General features: G+C 43.2%; 1 pseudogene; it reads left to right on the forward strand.

The window, feature by feature from the left end:
- Positions 1-4,575: 4,575 nt before the first annotated feature.
- Positions 4,576-5,146, forward strand: LOC132241776 (large ribosomal subunit protein eL18-like; annotated as a pseudogene).
- Positions 5,147-24,846: the final 19,700 nt, after the last annotated feature.

Consider the following 24,846-nt stretch of genomic DNA (forward strand, 5'->3'; position numbering starts at 1 on the left):
GCACAATTCACCATAGCTAAGATTTGGAAACAGCCTAAGTGCCCATCAGCAGATGAATGGATTAGAAAACTGTGGTACATCTACGCAATGGAATACTACGCTGCGGTAAAAAAGAAGGAATTCTTACCATTTGCAACAGCATGGATGGAACTGAAGAGCATTACGCTAAGTGAAATAAGCCAGTCAGAGAAAGAAAAATACCACATGATCTCACTCATTTATGGATAATAAAGACCATTATAAACTGATGAACAAAAATAGATACAGAGGCAGAGCAGTATCGAACAGACTGCCAAACTACAGTGGGAAGGCCAGGGAGAGTTGGGGGTGGTGGTAAGAAATCAACCGAAGGACTTGTATGCATGCATATAAGCATAACCAATGAACACAAGACACTGGGGGGTAGGGGAGGCTGGGGAAAGGTCAGGGGAGGGGCGAAGGAGACATATGTAACACTCTTTGTAATACTTTAAGCAATAAAACAAAATTAAAACAACAACAACAACACACATGCATGCCATTGGTGCTAGCAAGAGCTTTATATATATAGATAAACTTGCTTAATTAGACCTGTTTTCTGACTTACAGTAGCTAAACTATTTCCAGCCCAGTGAAGCACCCCAACTTCTCTTTCAGGTAATTGTCAGCAACACAGCAGTAAATACCAACACAAAGCAGATTATGATTGTAGATCATGCAGGGAGAACAAAGGGTAAAATATTTAACTGCAGCAGTGTTTGACTATATTCTGTGCAGTGAGAAAATCTGAAGTCATTTTTAAGGTCCACCATTTCTTACTTCTTTTCAGTCAGGTCAAGTTTCTAAACTAAGTCTCTGTTTTCTGGTTAATGAAAAGAAAATAGGGTTCCACCAAGTCTCCTATCTACCTACTCCAGGACATCTGTGAGGATCAAATGAGATAAGGCACAGGAAAACCCTTCAGAGACATTTGGTTAAAGTGTAAAATGTTCCCACCTGGCTATAAAGCAAGTCATGTTCTTGAGCTGAAGAAACTGTAAGGAGCCTAGTCGCTAGGGAGAGGAAGCTGGGCGTTGCTATGTGACACCATTACCAGATGCCCACAGTGACCGTTTCCAGGCCGGCCTGAGCTGTGGACCACATTTTGTGCCATGGGGTCTCAGCATTGGCTGTGATTTGGTGGGCTGTTGCTCCGGAGTGGTGGCAGGGCCTGTGTCCCACTTGGGAGAAGCCGAGTGTTGCTTTGTGGGCACCAGGTCCGTGGTGACATTTCTCTGTGCCTCACAGCACCTCCTGTGTTGAGCCTGTGCCCCAGTGGTCAGTGCATGTAATAGCGACCAGTCGGACGGTGGAGGGACATTTAGCATATTAGCCCTTTATATAGAGAGATGATCTGAATATCCCTGACATCACCAAGGCATCACATTTATGTGTGCTACTCAAGTTTCTAGCGCTTGAACGTACGAAGACCAGTCTTTGACATAAACCCCTCCGAAATATTTCTGAGGAGCCCAGAATGCTCACATGTTTCCAAGAATCAGTGCTGGTGCTGGTTTCTTGCCAAACACTGCAGCTGCTGCCCGAGGCCAGGTGCCGCCCCACCCTCATGAAGAGAGAAAGAGAAAGCTTCTATGCATCACTCTCAGCCAGGGCTCCACAGCTCCAGCCACTCAGAGGTAATGTGTTAAGTAAAAGACCTGTTTAAAAGATTCCTCTTCCAGCTGTGCATCCTGGGAGGGGAGGGGCAGCCAAGTTCTAAGGGTCAGGTCACAGAGTAAATCTGGAGGCGTGGCTTCCCTCCAGCCCTGGCTGTGCTGGCTCTGGCGCCTGCAGAGCCCCTCTTCTGTGATGGATGATTCAGTTCCGGAGAATCCATAATTCCTCTTGGCAAAACTGGTTCTTATCTGATGGTTCTATGTATTGTATTTAAACCTCACAGGAAAATAAGATTCAAGTCCCCCTTTTTTTTCATCTCTAATTGAACTCCTCAGCCCTCTTGCAAATCAGTGGATAAAAATGGATGTATGGGGAAAAGGAACAAAGTTACTTCCTTTTTTTTCTCTTTGCCAGGATTACTTGAAGCCGTGGTTCTTGCTCAACCAAGATTCCTTATTAGGTTTCTTTTGGACAGGCAAAAAGAACCAGTAGTTAGCCAATTAGCCATAAGGCCTTGGATTAGAATTGTAGATTATTAGTTTGAGAAGGGGATTTACAGATAACTTAGGCCAGTGGCTTTCAATTTGTGAGCTATATACCTGAGTGTCTGTAGATTATAATACTTGAATCCAAACATTGTCTAGATTCTGAATAAATAGTACATCCCCATCCCATATAATACTATTTCCAAACATTCATGCCCTTGTTGAAATGAACAAACTATAAATGCACCCCAAAATGTTACTGAATTTATAATTTTCAGTTGTTACTATTTTCTCAAACAACCAACATAAAAACCCATTTACATTTGTATAGTGAAAGTTTACAACATTTTTTGATGTAAAAAAGGGCATCCTCACATTCAAAGAAAGTTGTGACATTTTCCTCTAGGCCTGCATTTCCTAGAATCATCTGGGGGTGCATATGAAATGCACTCCAATCTAGGAAAACATATCTAGTAGTGGGAATCTCCATTTTAGACACATTCTCTCAGCGACTTATCTACACACTAACCTGTGAGAACATCAGCTCAGGTCCACTCCCTTATTTCATGGGCGAGGGGATTCAGGCTCAGAGCAGGGAAGTAGTTGGGCCAAGGTCATAAAACCTTGATCAATAGCCCCATCTATCCCACCCCTGTCTTGTCTCTCTCAGGCTCAGCAAGGGGCCAAGCAAGCTTGCTCCTCTCCCAGGAAGGGGAAAGCTGACCCCAGGGCCTCAGCAATGCAGCAAAACAGTCTCCAATGGTGAAAATGGTCTCTCTCCGAGTTCTTCGCTTTCCCCCCTCAGCTCTCACAAACTCCTCCCGACCCAGTCAGGCAGGCAGGCCAGTGGCCTCACTGCCCTCCCTCCATTGTCTGGTATGTGTGGCCTCCAGGCTTCTCCCATTTCCTGATTCCTCCTCCCCCCCCCCATTCCCCCTCCCCACCATCCTGCCTATTGGTAGATTCCACTAATTCTCTCAAGTCCCACTTCCTGGTTCTGCTGCAGAAACATTTTTTCAGGACCATCCTAACCTCACTGGTCACTTTATGGCCTTGGATCCCTCTGCACCGGAGGGTGTGCTTGCTTTTCTGTTGTTTTGTGTGTGGACAGCCAAGTTGTGTCTCAGACGATGTCTGGTGCAGAGCTGTACACACAGATTCTTCCCTGATGAATGAACACGTCCAAATATGCATGACACAAATCAACAATGTTTAGTGTGAACATACACATTATTCGACCTTTTATTTATTTGTAACTGCTCTCCAAACACTTTTTGCCAGGACCTGCTGATATAAAATGGACCAATTATGGGCCTTCTCTGGAGGAGTGTGTGTGCTGTGAGTGGTTTAGAGTTTTTCTGGTGTTTGATTTTTTTTTTTTTTTGTATATTGGCACAAATTTTTTTTTTCTGTCCCCAAGTGATTTGTAATCAAATAACAAAATTGTCAGGGAAAGCAGTCATCAATGGAAACACAAATTCTCAATAAATAATATTATAATGTTATTCCAATCACAGAGCATGTACTACATACTGGGCCATTTATAAATGGCATCTCATTTACTCCTCCATGCAACTCTTCAAGCGCACCATTATTTCTGTTTTAATGATGGAAAAAACGAAGCAAGTGACTTGTCCAAGATGCCATCAAATGTGATGTCAGGTTTCAAACCCAGGTTTGTGTAATAAGCAAGCCTGTGTTCTTAGCCATTGCTCTATATCACGCCACCTCCCCTGACAGTCCTGCATCCAGGATTTCATAAACACTGAAGTGCAAGCCGTTGCTAGAGGATAATGAAATGACCAGGGTGAGTCAATTTATTATCAGTAAGTTGGGTTGGGAATTACAAAACAACATTAGCATCAATTGCAAAAAACCCAAAGTTTTTTGTAATAGATGAGCTGTGCAAAAGGCCAACATACATCATCGTTCTCAGATGCTGAGTGTGGCGTCTTGACCTGCATTCCCACCCATTTGCCCTGGCGCCTTCTCCCCTGTAAGGGTGGTTCTCTAGAAGCAGTCTAGAGAATTCATCTTTAAAAAGCTTGTCCCAGGCCTGACTCATTGTGTGGCCTCTCACTGGTGAGTCACCACTGTGTGACTCAGTTTTCATGTCTTACACAAGGCTTGGAATTTGACTGTTCAGATCCCAGCAACAGATTTCTATGGAGGTGGCATAAGGTTAGTGATGTGCTGGGCTCAAAAGTTTAGCTGGTGAGGACCATACACTAGATCTTGGGAATAATGGGTCCTCAAGCGGTCTCCTGCCTCTTTTTTCAAGCAGGACATAGCTCAGTTGAGCTTCCTGGAAGATGCCATTCCCAGAACAGGCTGTTACGACATAACGAGATCTTGGAATGAGATTTCTCTTGCCACTCAGGTCACCTGAGATCCCAATATGATAAACATCAAGATTCAAAAATGAACTTTCTGACCTGGAGCAGGAGGAGTCATCATGCTCATGGACTTCCACCACAACAAGGACGAGAAAGGTGAGGCACAAGAACTCCAAGAGCCAGGACATCTACCTAAGGCTGCTGGTCAAGTTGTACGGGTTTCTTGTCAGACGTACCAACTCCACCATCAACCAAGTGATGCTGAAGAGGCTGTTCATGACTTGCACCAAGCAGCTGCCTGGATGATCTGGAAGATGAAGCTGCCTGGCCGGGAGGGCAAAACTGCTGTGGTTGTAGGGTCTATACCTGATGACGTGTATGCAGGAGGTGCCCAACTGAAGGTGTGTGCACTTCATGTGAGCAGCTGTACCGGGAGCAAGATCCTCACCTTCAGCCAGATGGCCCTGGACTCCCACAGGGCTGTGGCACCATCCTACTCTCTGGCCCTCCAAAGGGCCAAGCGGTGAAAGGCACTTCAGTAAGGCCCCGGGAACCACTCACAGCCACACCAAACCCTGCCTATGCTCCAAAGGCCAGAGGTTTGAGTGCAGAGAGGCTAACGTGCCAGCCACAGCTGCAAGAACTAACCCCGCATCCTACTTTGTCATTAAAAAGATTTTGGATGCTTAAAAAATATATAAGATTTAAAAATGAGTATGACAGCACACCCCAAGATGTAGGTTTTCAAGGGAAAAGGTTCATGTGCCTTTGGTCTTGGCCTTCATCCAGACCAAGAATAGGGAAAAAGGTCAGAGAGAGCACATCAGGGAGAAGACAGAGAAGAGGTTCCCTTGGAGAGAGCTGCTACTTCTCTCTGTCTTCAGGGGAGGCTAGAGGTGCTGCAGGAGAACATCGAAAGATGGTCCCCATTGGAGGTAGACACAGAGACCTGGTGTCCTAGCCATGCCTGAGAGAGTGATGTGCTATCTAGGTGCTGGAACCAGGAGAGAGTGCTGGGTGGATTTGGATTGCGCTCCCAGAGTTTTTAAGGAAGGGATGCAATTGTTTCCTGTGCACAACATGTGAGCCATACCAGAAAGAGGACCATCATGTGGTTGGGTCATCAAAGACTTTGTCTGAAAGTGCCTGCAGGAGGAGTGAAGGGATTTTGGCAGGAAGACAAGATGTGCTGCCTCCTCCCCCCATGCCTCAAGTCACAGCAGAAATGGAGTCATGTCTATGAGTGTCAAGGGAACTGCAGGTCCCAGAAGGGGACCTTGGAAAATCCCAGGATTTGACCCCATGAGAAGTGTCTTGCCTTGGTCCACCAAAGGGTGCTTTCTTTGGCCAAAGGCCAGGCTCAGGCCAAAGCTGTCTCCTCCTTCCAGCCATGGCTTTGACCTGAAACAGCAAGAAGAGAGAGAGAGAGAGAGAGAGAGAGAGAGAGAGAGAGAGAGAGAGAGAGAGAAATCAGGATAGGAGAAGTCAACAATAAAGTCACATTTCTATTATGCCATGAGTCATACTTACTCAACATGCTAGTTACATAAATCAGAAAAGGTGTTGCCTGTTTTTCATTTGTTTATTTTCAAACATCTTTACTAATAAACATCTTTACTTTTCTCTTGGAGCCTGACCACATACCGACTTTTCCATTCCTTCTTTCTGCATCTCAAAATTTTGTGTCAGCCTCTATGATAGTATGCCACCTTGTATTACAACTGATTGCTTACCAGTATTCCTCACATTAAAAGATGATTTCCTTATGGGCAGGAACTGTATCTTATTCATGGTAATATTCTCTGAAACCAGCACAGTGATGGCATGTGGTTGGTATGCAGTCAATTCTTGTTAAATGAATGTATGCATGTTGATAAAAAGAACTTGGCAAAAGGAAGACATTTGCAGGGTGGGGCAAAAGTAGGTTTAAGGCTGTGAGTACATGAAGCACAGAATTTATTCTTGTATTATTACTTATTAACTATTACGTTATTTTCCATATGAACAACTGTAAACCTACTTTTTGTCCCATCCTGTATTTATAACTTTTTGGATCTCAAATTCCACCAGCTGGGCTCTGCCCATAGATTCTACTTGTAGCTCCAATCATGCTCCCTGAAGACCTGAGTAGCTCCTTGCCCACTTGGGTTTGTTCAGGGGAATCCCAGTTATACCCATGAAACAGCACATCCCTAAGAAGGGAAGGAGACATGGAAGAGAACAAGCTCTCATCAGGCTAAATAAAAAACGGGAGCTGAGCCACGCCTGCCCAATTTCAACAGAACCCTCTGTTGTACAGGGAACAGTGGAGAAATTGTTCATCCACATCTCATTCTTTGTGGAAATGTTCTGACTGCAAATTTAGTGTCAGCTTTGATTTCCTGCCCTGGGAGAAGACTTGGTCAAAAGGCACAAAGTGGGCCTGTGCAGAGGCAGAGGGATTGTGAGGTTGGATAAGAAGAGACCCTCACACTTCATCTTTGTTCTGTCGTGGAACTTCTAGCACAGGGGTGGTGAGCCCAAGCCAGTCCAGCCCTCGCCTTGGGCTCTGCTGAGAACCCCATCCCTACTTGGAACCACAACAAGATCACAGGCGGAAGAACGAAGGTCAGACCAGGCCTGAGGTCAGTGCCCCAGTCCTTTGCTTGCTTCTTGGAAAGGAACAAGCACAGAGAGGCCCTGAAGTGATGGGAGTCTGAGGGGCTGAGGGCAGGCAAACGAGAGGTAGAATTCACCCAACTGTTCCAGGTCCCCTTACCAGCGGACACCAACTAAAATAACCTGGAAAAGGCACTTGCAGAGCAAAAGCAAAACCAGTTGCTGTCTCAAAGCTAATTTTAAGAATGTTTTTTTCTCTTGAAATTTCATCACCATGACTCATCGCTCTGCATGCCAAGATTCTGAAACTCTGAGTCAGACTGGGCCCCGGGAGTTGAAGCTCAATGGGGAGTTTTACCTAAATAAAGCCTGCAAGCCCAGCCTACTGTGATAGATGAGTTAGAAATTTGCTAATTCAGCAGTGCGCATGCCCTTGTACCTCTGCCGTTCACAGAGTTGCCCACAAGTTCCTGGTGTGGTGTTTTATCTTAGACGTGAGATCCCCCTTCCTTTTTCTTGAAACTTCGGTTAGTATGTTTCCATCTCTTCCCTCCTAATTTCCACAATCTGGTCATCATTGCTATAGGTGCTTCTTGTTGATACTTGCAGCTGGAACAGGTGTGATGATAAACCACAAATTCCAGAAAGAATACATGGTCCCCTTCTCTAAATGCCAACCAAAGGGAATGACATTTACATCTGGAGCTTAGAAAGTCAGAAATGGAAAGAGCCTCAGCTCACATCATCCGCCCTCCCTGTCATTATATAGATAAGAGATCCAAGACTCAGAAATGTCAACCAACTTGCCCAAGATGACACAAGCAGAAAGAAAAGTTAGACAAAAGCCAGGATCTTTTGTTCACGTCTTAGTCTCTTGACTATACTGCCTCCATTTTTTTTTTTAACTGTATGTCCAGATTAGTCCCTAGACTTGAAAAAACCCACATCTGAGTATTGGGGGTAGAGAAGATGTACAGGAATGAGAGAAGAGACAATGTTCAGGGCTGACTTCCTGTTCCTTGGTATCCCTTGAGCTCCAGATCAGTGACCTGAGGAGATAACTGCCACAACCATGGTGGCAGGAGGTCTGGAATAGGCCCTGGAGGAAAAGGTGGCTGGTAGGAAATGGACTGAAGGCAGGGACCCAATCTTTTTTTGTTTGTTTGTTTGGTTGGTTAATCTTCACCCGAGGGTACTTTTTCCATTGATTTTTAAAGAGAGTAGAACAGAAGGCGGGAGAGGGAGAGAGAAAGAGAGAAAGAGGGATAGAGAAACATCAATGTGAAAGAGATACATTGATTGATTGCCTCCCTCATGCACCCCAGTTGGGGCCTGAGATTGAACCTGCAACCCAAGTACATGCCCTTGACTGGGAATCAAACCCAAGACACTTCAATGGGTGGACCAACGCTCTAACCACTGAGTAACGCCAGCCTGGACAGGACCCAATCTTGACTCAAGGATGGTGGTAGTGGGAGGTTAACCAAAGCAACAGAGTCAAGGAACTTTGGCTGCTCAGCTGTCCTTGAACACATGATGTTGCCATCCATGTTGAGATGAGGGGGAGGGGCATGTAGTCAGGTGTAGTAAGACTGGCTTTGGCATCAGGCTATTGAAGTCAGAACTTTTTTGGCTGCAATGGGCCCATTCACTCAAGCTCAGAAGGAAAGGATTGTTGTGGGATTCAAAGACCTCACAGGGGCCCAAGGATAGGTGGGCCATATGCAGCCAGGACTCCTTGGGCCTAAAATCAGGACTCTGTCAGGACCCAAAGGGGCTAGCTCTGAGATAGTATAGGGGTAACACTAACTCCATCTTGGCTGAAAGAACTCCATTTTAAAAGCCAGACTCCTTGCTTTCAATAAAATTTCATAATTGAAATTAATCTAGTCACATCCTTAAAAGAAAGAATGTATGATGCTAACATCCTTTCTTGACACCATGTTCTGCAAAATAGTTGTTTTGTCAATTAAATGGTAACTAGAATATTTGTGCAAGCATTTGAGAGGTCCACTGACCATGAAAAACATCTGTGACTAGGAAAACACCAGATGACCATCACAAGAAAACTGACCTCATCCCCATTCCCAAGCCCTGCACCCTCCCCAAGGCCCCTACATAAGCCATCCACAGAGCCCTTCAGGAGCTCAACTTCTCTTTTCTGGTCGACTCCCCAGTGTATAAGCTCTTTCAATAAGCTCTATCGACTTGATCTTATACTGAGTTCAGGGCTCATTTCTATGACATTAAGACTCAAGAACATGGCATTCATCCTGCTGGTGTGACTCAATGGTTGAGTGTTGACCTATGAACTAGGAGGTCACATTTCAATTCCAGATCAGGCCACATGCTGGATTGCAGGCTGGATCCCCAGTAGGGAGCATGCAGGGGGCAGCTGATCAATGATTCTCTCTCAGTATTGATGTTTCTATCTCTCCCTCTCCCTTCTTTTCTGAAATAAATTTTTAAAAAAAGAACATGACATTCAAGATTCAAGATCCAGCAACAACTCCAGGCTCCATTCTCTTTGGTTTTGTGTTCCTGCTCCTGATCCCCCTGATCTCTTTCTCACTCTCTGTCTCTTGATGTTTCTCTCTGATTTTATACTCACTCTCTCTGACATCCCTGCTTCCCTCTGTGTATTTGCTGTCTTCCCCTCTCTGCTGCCCGCAGTCCTCACTGTAGTTTGCACGTGGTCCAAAATGGTTGCCCCTGTATTGAGTCCTTCTTAACCTTTAGCTCAGCTTCCAGAGGGAAATGGCTGTGGTTTTTCCAGCTTCTAAAATCATAAGAGACAAGTCAAATGGGCCCAGGTCACATTTTTGAGCTTGGTCACATAACATAGGCTGCTGGCCATCCCAAGGATTAGCTGTCTTTGTATCAGATGTCCAGGCCTTATCCAATTGCTGTGGCCACAGAGCAGGGTCTCCAGGCCACAGACTATCAGCAGGGAGTGGGAGCAGTATAGACTATGGAGGTTTGTCAACACCCAGAATATCAAGCTACATATTCCAGCTTTGCTGCTTATAGAACTTGTGACTGTGGGCAAGACTCCTTACATCTTAGGACCTTAGTTTCCTTATCTGTAAAATGAGGGAAATAATACCTACTGACAAGGTTGTTGAGAAGCCAAGATAAATATAAAAATCTAATCAACCCATGCCTTGCACATGGCACATAGTTGCTGTTATCGACCAATGTTGCTAGCATTTAAGAGAACTGAGTCTTGGGCATACACAGCACACTGTGGCCTGCTGCCTTGTGAACTTCTCCCTCTTTCGTCTTTCTCCATTTGGAATCTTTATTCTTTCCCTTTTTGATGTTTCTTAATTTTCCCCTTGTCAGTAACCCAACGCTTGAAGATTTCACAACAGGATGCCCTGGAGCCAACGTTTTCCATTTGGATCTGCCTTACATGCTCTGCCTTGTTGTCCATAATGTTAAAGGGGTGTAGGGTGCCGTTTACTGTATGGAATAATGCTGTGATCTGTTTTTCTGAAAATTGTTCCAAAGAAGGAAGGAAGTTGTCTGGGATGACACTGCTGGCTTTGAAAACGTAAATATGAAGCTCTGTGTTGCTCTTTGGCAACATTCCCAAAATCCCCACCACCCCCACCCCACCCTCCAAAAAGCTCAGGCCAAGCGAGAGCCAGCTACAGAATCCAGGGATATATTTAATAGGAAGCAAAATTTACTCTAGATGCCAGAAATTGTTATAAACAAATATGGAGCCAAGCATACACAGCCTCTTCTCTCTCCCTATCAGTCCCCTGTCTGTACACATTGCCAAGTCATTGCCTGGAAAGCTGAATGGGTGAGCTGTGTCCATGAGAATGTCAGGGTGTGACTGGTCTGGGGGAGGAGGTGGGTTACTGAGGTGGGTTACTTGGAAAATGAGGAACAGAGCTACAAATGCAGGGAAGGGTCAATGGGGCATGGTGAAGGCAGGCCCATTCTAGGGTAGAGCAGGGAGATGGGATGCAAAAACAGAGGAAGAATCTGTGATAAAAATCTAGGTCATTTCAAAAATTGCAATAAAAACTGCCAGGCCTGGGCTGACTTCATAGGCGCGTGAGCTGTGCACTGGCACAGGGTCCCACACTCAGAAGGGCTTCCTGGTTGGTTGAATGCTCTACTAATAATGAATGAAAATTCTTCAGCATTTTTTTTAACAAGATACAGGCCCTACATTTTAATTGGGACTTGAAAATTATGTTTCTGGTCCTGGCCAGGGAGAATTGCCCCAAAGACTCACTTTTAGAAACGCAAGCTGGCAGGAAAGAGCCAGGAAGAATGGAGTGACTCTGGGGCAGGGATGGGGCAGCCATCAAGTGATTTTAGAGCCTCATAGAACCAGGCCGAGGTCAGTGACCCAGCTTGAACAGGTGAGGTCTGTGGCAGCAATTGATACCCTAGAAGCATGTCTGGGGGTGACATGGCACACAGAGCACTGGCTTTAGTTGGGATAGCTGCCCTGGTGTCAGGTGGCCATCCTTACCCAATCAACTGTGGCCACAGCAACAGGGTCTGGTGAACACAGCCAAGGAACAGGGAGGAAGAGTAGTACAGGCAGTGCAGGCAATGGAGGGTCCCCACAGACAGACCTAGATATAGATGTCAGGTTTGCCACTGATGGCTCTTATGACTTTGGGCAAAAGCTCCTTACTTCCCTGAACCTTAGTTTCTTCGTCTGTAAAAGGAGGGAAACAATAGCTGTTCACAAGATTGATAATAAGATTAAAGGAGATACAGTATATAAAGTTCCTACTACTTTGCCCCACACATGTATATAATTAACCATTACTATTCTAGCCTACTATTGTTTTCAGGGAGCTGGAATTAAGAAAAGTAGATTCTAAGCTCATTGGCTGTGACTTTGGGCAAACCACTTTACATGTCTGAATCTCAGATTCCTCATAACGGAAATAAAAACCCTCATGCCTAAGACAGTGCCTGGCACATAGTAGGTATCACTAATATATATTAAGTGAATGAATGAAGCTATGTATCCTGCCATACTGTGATAAGGGATATGAGAACTATGTGCCTGGCTGCAAAGGGCTTTGCAGCTATATTATCTATTTGTTGACTTCAGAGGATCAGATGTATTACTTTGGGGGGACAAGAATCAAACATGTTTGAGATCACCCCCTCTGAAAATAACTTTCTGTGTGCTTGCCTGCTTGGGTATTTGGGTCAATCTTTTATTACTGGCATCAGCACAGAGCTAAGGAGACCAAATGTAACCAAACTTGGCTGGAAGCCTTTATTAGTACATTGCTCTCCTCTTCCTCCCACCCCCAAGCTTTTCTTTTCAGAATAAAAGGAAATGCTATTATCACAGGGGTGACCACAAATCAAAAAGTGTAATTAAAGACAAGACATTCAATCTGCATGTACGTACATCAAATGGATTCAGAGGTTGTCATTCCTTTTCATTACAGCTCATGAAGCATGAAGAGTATTTAGAGAGGAAAAAAGTCTCATTCATTTGCCTCAGAGATGCCAAGAGGGGGAAGGACTTATGTACAAATGGTATATATAATGCACATATTTTTCTTGCTCTGAGTTTACATATCCCATATGGGATAAAAGGCAACCCAGTGTCACCACCCTGCCAAGCGCCTCGGATGATAAGAATTCTGGGTTTCAAGGACTGCACATTGAACACTGAGAGGCCAAAGGCCAGCCTCCCCCAACTGGAATGAACTTGAGATTGAAAGGATTCTTAAAGCATTACATACTTTCTGCCTTGAATAATGGAAGTGTTATATGCTTAACAATTGCTACTGAGGGCAACCTGGCTAAATCCCCACCAAAACTCTGTGCTTCTCCTTCCAGTGTGTAGGACTCAGGCTTCTCAACCAGGGCCTAAGTGTCCCAGGCCTCTGGCATTAAGTGTGACTGCGTAGGTATCTCTTGAGAACAGGGTGCATGTGGAAGTAATGTGTGTACATCTTCTTTGTAGGAATGGAATGTAAGTCCTTGGCCCATTACTATGTGGACAGTTTGTCTTTTTCTTGTTGAGTTGTAATAGTTCTTTATATATTCTGGTTAGTAGTCCCTTATCAGATACATGATTTGCAAATATTTTCTCCCATTCTGTAGGTTGTCCTCTCACTTTTTAATAGTATCACGTGAAGCAGTAAGCATTTAATTGACAAAGTCCAAGTTTTCTATTTTTTTCTTTGGTTGCTTATACTTTTGGTGTAAGAACTAGAGAAGGTTAATTCAAGGTCAAAAGGATTTACGCCTATCTTTTCTTCTAAAGAGTTCATACATTTTAAACTTTAAATCACTTGAATTCAATATGTATATGATATGAGCCCAAGTTCATTTGCTTGTGGATATCCAATTGTGCCAGCACCATTTGTTGAGAAGACTATTCTTTCCTTGTTGAATAATTTGGCACTTTTGTCAAAATCAGTTGATCAAGGTTTATTTCTGGACTCTTAATTCTATTCTCCTGCTCTATATGTCTACCTTATGCCAGTATCTTGTTGTCTTGATTGCTATGGTTTTATAGTATGTTCTGAAATGAGGAAGTATGAGTTCTTCAACTTTGTTTTTTCAAGATTGCTTTGCCTCTTCTGAATCCTTGCAGTTCCATTTGAATATTAGGATCAGCTGTCAATTTCTATTAAAAAAAAGGCTGCTAGAATTTCATTAGGATTTTCTTTTAATAGTGAGAGTTAGTAAGATCACATATATTATTGATACCATTATAATAACCTGGTTATTATTAACAGACAAGGTAAAGGGAAGACTAGATAACATTGGCATGCCATTTATCTACTTTGCCAGGAAACTACAGTTAACATTCTCCAAATCTGTTTCCTGCAGATCGCTTGGGGAAGAGACTGGGCAATAGATGCATGCCCAGTAAGACCTAAGTTATATGGGGAAATGGTCACCTGTCAGTCACACCTGGGAGGGAGTCAGTGGCCAGAATAGGGGTGACCACTGCCAGGGAGTGAAATCTGAGATACTTAACTCCTGAACAAAGGAGCCCTGTCTCTCTTGGCTCTTGCTGCTTGCCTGTTCTCCCGTTGCAGGGGGCACACTCCCCTAAATTTGCCCACATGGCTCACAGCCATGTGGGACCCACACAATGGACTGATGGACTAAATCTAGCCTAATGCTACATTGGACCCAACTCCATCATGGAATGAAAACTCTGGACACTGGCCCTACTTTTAGCTCTACTTAAGGCCCAGCTGCCCCCTTTTCAGGACTGGGTTAAAGGGCATGGGACTTTACAACCGGAGGAATATAACTCCACAAAAATAGAGCCTTTTACCACATCTCATCCTCCCATGGGGGCCTCCAGAAGTGCTCATTCCAGTGGCAGCCCCAGACTCCCATTCCCACTAGCAACAGAGGAATCCCACTTGTACAATCATCCAATAGCATTATCACTACAAATATGTTATAATTTATTTTTTAAAATATATTTTTATTGATTTTAGAGAGACAGGAAGGGAGAGGGAGAGAGAGAAAAAGAAACACCGACCAGCTGCCTCTGCCCACACCCCAACCAACTGGCAACAAAACCTGCAACTAGGACTTGCCCTAACTGGGCGTTGAACTGGTGACCTCTAGGTGCTTGGGATGATGCTCAACCACCTGAGCCACACCGGCCAGAATTTATATACAGTTTACATAAATTCTATATAAAAATAGAAATTATTTATTTTTTTAAATATATTTTATTGATTTTTTACAGAGAGGAAGGGAGAGGGACAGAGAGTCAGAATCGATGAGAGAGAAACATCGATCAGCTGCCTCCTGCACACCTCCCACTGGGGATGTGCCCGCAACCAAGGCACATGCCCTTGACCGGAATCGAACCCGGGACCTTTCAGTCCGCAGGCCGACGCTCCATCCACTGAGCCAAACCGGTAAGGGCTAGAATTTATTTTTTATATTTGTGTATTCTATTTAAATTGTTTTTTTCAGTTCCCCTTTTCTGTTTTTAATTACTTTTTTAAAAGTTTTCTTTGTTTCTTGCTTTTTCTTCCAGTGTTTAGATTTCCAGTTCCATGAAAGTTAGAATGACACACTCCTTTTGTAGTATATCAGTCTCTGAATATATGGCCAGTTGAGGAAGTAGGATTTCTAGCAAATAAGGCAGGTGGATATTTACAGTATTAATTGTAAAAATAAAAGAGATGTGATCATATCTGTGTACCAAGTTTATGGAACATTCACACTGCATAAAAATGGAGATAATAATCCTATTTTCTGTGTCACCGGAGAATAGGAGCTACAAAGGGAAATGTAATCCAGTTCTATTTTGTTGGTGTTTATCTTAAGCTAGTTATAGCTCTATTTAAGGGACTGATTTGAACTAATTCTCAAAGCCTTCAAGTTATGTATTAGTTAAAAGTGACTGGATGAATCTCAGGCACAAGAAAACATATAGGCCTGTCTCTAGGTCAATATTGACTTTTCCCTATTTGTAAAATTTTCTTACTGCATGAAGCTCTCTGAGCAGATAAAAAGCCACAGGCAAGATAAAGGACAGTGTAGCTGCCTCCTTCAGGGGCTCAAAATACCCTTTCTAACCAAGATTCATGAGAAATCTATGTACTTTCCTCTACACCAAAAGAGGGAAAATCATATCTGTTTAATAGTAGGTTTAGATTTTGTTTTAGATGAAAATCTTTTTTACATGTCTTAGCTTTTTACTTCTTTTCTCCTCTACACATCCAGTTCCTTCTCCTCTCCTGCTATTTCATGTCATATTTCATTGGTTAATTCATTTTTTTCATTCACATCTACAGTCAAACTTTATTAAATGCTTATAAAAATGGTAGGTACTGATGATACAAAGGTGAACAAAAGGTATTTTCTTCCCTCCAAAGCATAGGAGCTGGTTCTTAAAGGATGAATGGGAGGAATTTTATGTAAATGGAGGGATTTGGGGCAGAGTGAAAAGTATGAAGAGAATTCTTCCTTGTCCTTTTCTAATATGTTGGGATGACTTTGGAGTATTAGGTGATGGCAAAGAGATCTCAGGAAAACCTGTTAACTAAGAAAATTATAGGAAATCCATCTGTTGGCTGACCCCTCAGTGTGGGAAAGAGCCCTGTGCTTAGGCTCCATCCCCACCATTGGCATACTGTCAGCTGCTTCCTAAAAGGAAGGTCAGAAGTATCAGAGGGTGAAAACAAAGTGGGTGAGGGATGGGGATAACCTTCAAACTAAATCATTAACTCCTAATCATTGATTTAGATTACACCATAATCCTCTAAAACCAACTTTGCTTTTCTAGGCAGAAAAATCCTGCCTAGGGTTGGGCAGACCCAAGTTCTGTGAGGTTGGATGATTATGATACAACTAGAGGCCCAGCGCACAAAATTGCATAAGACCCAGACCTCCCTGCGCTGCAGGACCCTGGACTCCCTCCTGCCACCACAGCGGAACCCAGAGTCCTGCCCATCAGCCCCACGGGACCCATCAATGCACCTCCTGCTGAGTCCGGTCATTGGTCATTACAGTGCTATGGTCACAGGCCTTTTATAATATAGCTTGGTAGATGAAGAGGGGCTCTTGGGACCTTGGAAGAGGCCCATGCAAGTGCAGAGCCATCTGAAGCTTGCCTTTCACTAGTTTGATAAGTCTACCTTTGACCAGAGGGAAACATTTGGGTTTTTCATGCATGTCTGGGGCATGAAGTCACTGGGATTTGTTTTCCAGCATGTTTCACAGGAGGTAGCCCACCCAGGTATCTTCATGGCATATCCTTTGATATCAATTTTATTCAACCCTCTTGGGCACCAAAGTTTTTAGGATCCTGGGTTGCAATTGATCAAGAAGAGTGTGTTAAGTAGTACACGGACCTCAGGATGCTAGTCTCTTTTCTGGGATTGTTGCTTTTCCTCAGAAGAACAAGTATCATCATTCCTTCCATGGGCTGTGAAGGCTGTGAACCTGTGCAAGCCTCAGAGCCACCTGCGTAATCTGGGTCCTCTTTCTGGGCAGAGTACATGCTTTGCTCTGGGGTGTAGGGCATCTTCCCACATATGTTTATATGTTAATTGACTTGAGCTCTGGATTAAAGATAGAATCGCCTTGAGGACAGACTGCACTGTTGGTGCTTGCAGGAGTTTAAATGGCCAACTTGGGTTCCAATGCTCTGTTGAATTTAGACAGGGAGAAATGACATATAAAATGTTTCTCTCTCTCACCCAAAAAAAACACCCCAGGGTTAATCTTTATAAGAAGGAGGAGCCCTATAATGACTGGCAAGGAAAGAATGTCTGAGGAAAATGGTGATTTTCTAATTCACTTAATATCTTACTTCTACTTGATTTCCTTCCTTTTCTAGGAACTTTGTGAGGCATTGTATGTGTGTGGTCACTGTGTTATGCATGCGTCAAGGACATTGTAGATTCTAAGCACTGATGGGAGCTGGGGCTGCACAGGAGCTCAAGAAACAGGCTTGGCCTTACAAGGAGTGTTCAGCAGAGAATTTGACCACAAAAGGGTGATGTTGAGCAAACTGCTTAAAATCTATACGCCTGTTTCCTCATCTGTTCATTGAGATTAAGGCTAGTACTTTCCTCAAAGTGTTGTAAAATTACAAGAGATAATATATGTAAAGTACATGGCAAGATGATTGATACAAATGTTGAATATTGAGGATATTTTGAGTTACAAAGGATTTACAAGGGCTTGGGGAGTACAAAGAAATAGAAAAGCAGGAAGTTTTTATGTCTGGATGGTTAGTGACTAGGATAGTGATGGCGAACCTATGACACGCGTGTCAGAGGTGACACGCGAACTCATTTTTTTGGTTGATTTTTCTTTGTTAAATGGCGTTTAAATATATAAAATAAATATCAAAAATATAAGTCTTTGTTTTACTCTGGTTGCAAATATCAAAAAATTTCTATATGTGACACGGCACCAGAGTTAAGTTAGGATTTTTCAAAATGCTGACACGCCGAGCTCAAAAGGTTCGCCATCACAGGACTAGGATGTGATTTAGAGTGGACATGAGGATGAACTTGAAGATGGGTGGGTGGATGGATGGGTGGATAGATGGATCCATGCAGACTAATGACAGGGTATGAGAGGGATTGGCCCTAGAGCTGTTGTTCTATCTGTCCTCAGCAGAAACTGTTTTCATGTCCTTCATGTCATCCACAGGATTGGCAGAGTGTGACAAAACACTGGAGAGAGGAACTTTCTTTCTTTACTTTTCTGCATAACCTACAATGAGTAATTCCAGGATAGTGAGATCGAAACACCCCAGGGTTTGGGGAGGGAGAGCCAGGCAGAGAAGCAACATAAACAATCCAAAATATTGATCGCATGGGTCAAATGACTCACCTCAGGTCACCCAACTATGTATTCAAACAATGATGAATGAAATTCAATGTGTGACACTCTCCCACAATACATCGAAGGTTACACCCAATTCCTTGCATACAAACTATCACCCGACCTCTTTCTTTTGACTCAAGAAAGCATATCAGTCAACTATTGTGTGACAGTGATGTTATTCTAAGTAGAAACTTAAGTCTACTGCAATGTATTTTTTAAGAAAAACTTGCAAACATTTACCTATTATTTCTAATAAATTACTTGTGATGATGTCCACAAAGGACAATCCACTTCTGTGTCATGACACCTCAATGAGAATGCTGCCTGACCCCACCATTTCTCAAGGTGTGTGGTACAATAGTGAAGACCCACTAAGTTACCCACCCCATGATACTGACCAAACACCCAGGCATTGTTTGGAAAACACCCCCACAGGCAGTGGACTGGCAGGAGTCCTTTGTCAACAGATGCCATGTTCACATTTCAGGCCCCATCAGGAGCTCAAGTCCTGCCACTTCTCCTCAAGGCTTCACTCTTGCCCAGACCAGACCTAGTTCTCCAAAGTAAATCTCTACGGTAATAATGCTCTTTCCATGCCCTCTGTATTCCAGTAGGCTTATGGTTTTGCTGTTCCCATCTTCACAAAACCTGAGCTTCAGCTAATCCTGTTTCACCTTCTCTGTTTTCCAGCTAGCCCTGCAAGTGCTGCTAGAGAGAATCCCTTGACCATGCCGGCTGGTGCTATGACAAATCCACAGCTTCTGACCTGGCTGGGCCTCAATATTAGTTGGCAATGCTTTCCTGTGTTCCTGCTTTCTCATGAGGAGAGGTGAAATAACTTCACGTACTCCTCTCTGAAGTATGAACTCTAGAGTCCATATTGCTGCATCTAAACAGGCCTCTGGGTAAAACAGAAATCCCTTGAAACAAAAAAAGAAGAAAGAAGAATGGTAGAACTGTTAGCTTTCATATTGTATGAGTTTACATTTACTGGATATGGCAATGTAAAGATGATTGCCAGCAATATGCTATAGGAAGATTTTTGTCTAATAGTGCTGTTGCATAGTCAAAATTATAGATCAAGTGTTTAAATATACTACAGTAAAGAAGCTTTGTATTCTGCTACAGCAGAAGAATATCAGAAAGAAAGAGGAAAATAACTTTGGTGTTAAGGGAGAATTTTAAATTAGAAGAAATAGCCAATAACAATGATTACTACTTTATTAAAAATGCTGGGTGCTCTGGTAAATGCTTTACCTCTATTGGTTTATTTGGTAGTCACAATCTCCCCAAACGTGGATATTATTAGCCCCATTTGAGGTGGAAAAATTGAAGCACTGAGAAGTTTAGGAACTTTCCCAGGATTCACAGCAAGTAAGCGGCATAGCCAGGATTCTAGTTTGCATGGTGGCAGAAGAAATACAAACACTGACGAACTCTTTGCTTTGGAACTGATGTGGCCCATTCATTGTTAATTTTTTAAAGCATTTTATGCCAATTACTCAGGATTCCTTGCTGGCTTCCAAAATTAAGAGGATATTTTGAATCCTGGAGCTCTAAGATACTCTCATGCTAGCTCTCAACCATAACAATTGTTCCATGTCCTGACCACAGGAAGTACTGGCTTTGGCAGCCCAGAGGCCCAGGGCTCGTAGTCATTTCCCATTCCCCAGAAATGCTGAAGACTAGAATGTAAATAGTCCTTCAGTATGAAACAGCAGGGCAAATACATCCCCAGGCATACACAGGCTAGAAAGTTTGCTTGATACACAGAGCTCTCCTAGCAAACACAGCAAAACAAACATGGCTCTGAGATGCCGAGAGGAGAATGGGGCTGGAGAAAGTCTGATCACACCAAGACCTTTATCCAGCTGAACATCCTGTTCCCTGGAGAGGTGCAAGGAGGAACCTGGGAGGCCAGATCTGCCTCCTGCAGACACTTGCTGCACTGATTTTGGCCTGGACTACAATTTGAGCAGTGAAAGCCACTTGGGAGGCCTTTGTTTGGCTATATCACAATTGGGCAAACAAGATAAAAACACCTTGCATGTTGACATTGATCTCAGCTGGGTTAAAAGAAAAAAAGACAAATATTAAATCAAGTTGCTTCTAATCACTGAGGTCCACAAGCAATGCTCAGACTAATGAAAACTCAGACTAATGAAACCTAGACAGAGGGAAACTGGGGGACTCTGCCCAGGGGAACTCCATGGTTCTTCCTTAGATAAAGGCTGCCTCCAATAGGGGTTATATGAGTTAAGAGGAGGAAATCCGTTGCCACCATTCACCAATACACACTACCTCCATGATCTTCACACCCACCCCAGCTAATGAATCTATTAATACAAGTTGACTTCTTCAGTGATTGTTGATTGATTGGTACTAAAATCTTGAGTGTAGGCAGTTGATTATGAAGAGATATAACCCTCAGTCCTCATGGTTTTTTATTTACTAAAATGGAAGATGGCCCGGCTGGCATGGCTCATTTCATCGACATATGAACCAGGAGATCACGGTTTGATTCCCAGTCAGGATACACACTCAGGCTGCAGGCTCAATCCCCAGTGAGGGGCATGCAGGAGGCAGCCGATCAATGATTCTCATCATTGATGTTTCTATCTCTCCCTCTCCCTTCCTCTCTAAAATCAATAAAAACATATTTTTTAAAAAGAAAAGAAAATGACATCATCTGTGGATTGGTTAAATACATTTGAATGGTCAGTGTTACAAAAAAGCTAATTCTGTAGGTTACAAAGATACAGGTGACGATCAATATACAAAGCACTTTCTCACAGTTCTGTCTGTCGTGAGAAGTAATAATTTTCCAGGAAACAGGGAGCAACATATTGTAGAGGAAGCCAAGCATATGGTAAGGTTTCAGGCATTCTACCAGGTCAGGGAAACTGAGATATGGTGTTTCTAGAACATTCTGAACATTTCTTGAGCTTCCTTTATATTCCAGCTGGATGCTGGTGGGGAATGAAGATGAAGATGCAATCTCTGCAGAAGCATGCAGGTTGGCTGGAGAGTCAGACACATAGACAGACATTTCTATCGGGCATGTAGGTGCAGGGTTCCATGCAAGCACAATTCAGGGGGCTGCTCAGTCCAGGCTTGGGTGTAGGCAAGGGAAGGGGGTCAAGAAATGCTTCTTGGGAATGGTGTCTGAGCTGAGTCTTAAAGAGTAAGTAGGAGAGGACCAAATAAAGATAAGGAGTTAAGGGTAAGGGAGTGTGGTCTCACCAGTTCCTGAAGTGGGAGCTGAAGAGATTTTGGAAATGAAGCCAGAGAGAGGACAGGGATCACATAATAGAGATGTGTGTGTGTGTGTGTGTGTGTGTGTGTGTGTGTGTGTGTGTGTGAAAGAGACAATGTTATTCCCTTTTACAGATGACAAAAGTGATGCTTGAAGATATTAGATCGAATGCCTATGATTTGAAGTCAGACAGTCCCAAATAATGACAGTACATACTTATTAGGGATGTGGTGAGAATTCAATGGGGCAGTATATTCAAAGCCCTTAACTTCATTTCAGCGCATTGTAAGCACACAGTAATGACAGAAATGAGCTTTTAAACAATTTGCTTAAGATGGCGCAGTAAATGACAGAGTGTGCATCTGACCCCATCTGTGTGCAGTGAGCACCCAGAGAGAGCAGCAGTGGGAGTAACATGCCCTGAGTGCCAGAAAGGAGGGGCTAAAAGCTCGGTAGAGAATTTAAAAACTGTAATAAACCTGAATTAATGTTGGTCTGCTTTTTATTTTTTTTTAAGCATGCAGAATTCCAAACATGGTCATTGATAAAATATTCCTCCTGTCAATATCTGTTGTTGGGCAAAGAATTTTTAAACAATTGTCCTGTGGTTACTGTTGAGTTTAAATACTATAAGTGAAAGCCACGGTGGCCTCCGACACACACTGTAAACTAGGGAGCTTGCCCTGGACCGCAGTCAGAGGAGTATACTTTTCAAATGATCACTCCAGCCACTTTGTTTCCATGGTTTAAATATTAGACAGAAAAACATTCCGAATGATCACACAGGATGACAGACTTGAAGTGACTCAAGTTCTGCTTCTTTGTCTTCCAATGACTGTGCTTTCATTGTTTACTCAGAATCTATTGTCTCAACGAGGGAATATGAACTCCCAAAGGGACTGGAAACAGCAACAGCACCCACGGTGTGCTCAAACGATTGTGAGCTGTTAGGAAACTAAGGGGCTCTCTGGATTCACTTCCATTGTAGACAAATGTAGATTAAAGAATAAAGAATAAAAAAATAGACTAATTTAAAGCTATTAATTGCAAATCATTTTTTAAAATATTTTATTGATTTTTTTACAGAGAGGAAGGGAGAGAGATAGAGAGTTAGAAACATCGATGAGTGAGAAACATCCATCAGCTGCCTCCTACACCCCCCCCACTGGGGATGTGCCCGCAACCAAGGTACATGCCCTTGACTGGAATCGAACCTGGGACCCTTCAGTCTGCAGGCCGACGCTCTATCCACCGAGCCAAACCAGCCAGGGCCAAATCATTTTTTTTTTAATATGGAGAAAACTGTTACAAAGTTATCTGCTCCAGGTTTCAAATATGCTAGGGTGCCCACCTCTGCAGGTCTGTCAGGCTCTAGCAGCGGTTCTCAACCTGTGGGTCACGACCCCTTTGGCAGTCGAACGACCCTTTCACAGAGGTCACCTAAGACCATCCTGCATATCAGATATTTACATTACGATTCAGAACAGTAGCAACATTACAGTTATGAAGTAGCAACAAAAATAATTCTATGGTTGGGTCACAACATGAGGAACTGTATTGAAAGGGCCAGAAGGTTGATAACCACTGCCTTAGTGCTTAGTGACCATGACAGCTTAGGAAGGATGGTGCCTCTGGAGTAGAGAGCTTTGGATGGGACATTGGATGTGGAGAGATATGAGAGGCAAGGATCAGAATGACCACCAGGGGTGACAGTGAAGATGACCCAGTAGAGAGAGAGCCCCCAAAAAGAGAGGTGGCTTACAGGGTGGGTCAGGAGGCAGCATCAACAATGCTGTTTTTTCCACTTCATGGGTTTTCCCAAGGCAGAGGAGTATAAATTTGCTCTGTGTCTTTTGCAGGCTCGAAGAAATTCCAGAAACAATCCCCAAAGCCTTGAAACTAATTACAGCAGTTGAGGGGTACTCTTGTACACACATGAGAAGACAGGGCAGCATTCTTTTGCAAAGAGAATTTGAGTAAAGTGGGCAAAAATCCAATGGTGACAAGATTGTGGTCTCTAGGCATGAAGACCCTATAAACTCTCCTTTGTGGAAGCCTGTGTGTATGCCTAGTCTTCCAAATAACTGGATTTTAGAAAATTCATTAGGAAAGATCACTGCAGAGTTTACAGATGTGATCCGCAGAACAACAGTGTACTACTCTTGAGATGGTCAACGCCATGAGCCCTTTTTACTATCTAGGGACATGAAAATGAAGTCAATCATTCACCCTACATTTGTTGGGCATTGACTTTGCCTCTGACACTTCCCTTGACCCTAGAGATGCAGTTATGAATGAGAAAAACACAGTCCTTATCCTCACTGGGATTAGAGTCTAGCAGTAGTGACAGGTCTTAAACAAAGTATTACATGTATAATAACAAATTAAATGATTTCAAGTGGGCAAAGTATTGTGATGAGTCTATGGAAGCTACGGAAGCTTAGATGCTATGGAAGCACATGGTGGGGTGAGGGTCAAAGAAGCCTTAACTAACCACCCATAATTAGATAGGGTACAAAATGCAATGGGTTGGTGGAATTCAACCATGGCAAATCTTAGTGGGAAATCAAAAGAAATGTAAGGCTAGGACTAACACACTAGATCATATACTCACAAATGAAATCCCTGACATTTGCCATGAGTGGCTATGAGAAGCTCTTTGGTACACTCAGACTGAGATACATTTAGGAGTGACTTACACTCACATAACTTCATCTTGGGGAAATCTATTATTTCTAGAAGAAAATACATTTTCAAATGGCACACAAGCAGTTAACACACAGTGACAGCAACAAGTATGGTAGAAGAGCCAACATTGGCCCAAATACTTTCAGTGAGGACTAGATAAAATTGGTACTGGAACAAGGGCCCTAGGAAAAGCCAAATATACTTACAGATGTTCCCTGACTTATGATGGCTTCGCTTAGCATTTCTTTTTACTTTGAAATGGTGAAAAAGCCATACACATTCAGTAGAAACCATAATTTGAATGTCAAATTCTGATCTTTTATCAAGCTAGTGATAGGCAGTATGATACTCTCTTGTGACACTGGGCAGTGAAACGAGCTGCAGCTCCTAGTTAGCCAGGTGGTCAAGAGTGTAAATAATTGATACTCTACAGTGTACTGTGTCACCAGCATTTTTTGATATTGTTTGGGTTTTCACATCCCATCATGTCTATAATATGCCCACCTGTGTCTCC

This window comes from Myotis daubentonii, chromosome 9 (assembly GCF_963259705.1).
Source record: "Myotis daubentonii chromosome 9, mMyoDau2.1, whole genome shotgun sequence".
Lineage (NCBI taxonomy): Eukaryota > Metazoa > Chordata > Mammalia > Chiroptera > Vespertilionidae > Myotis > Myotis daubentonii.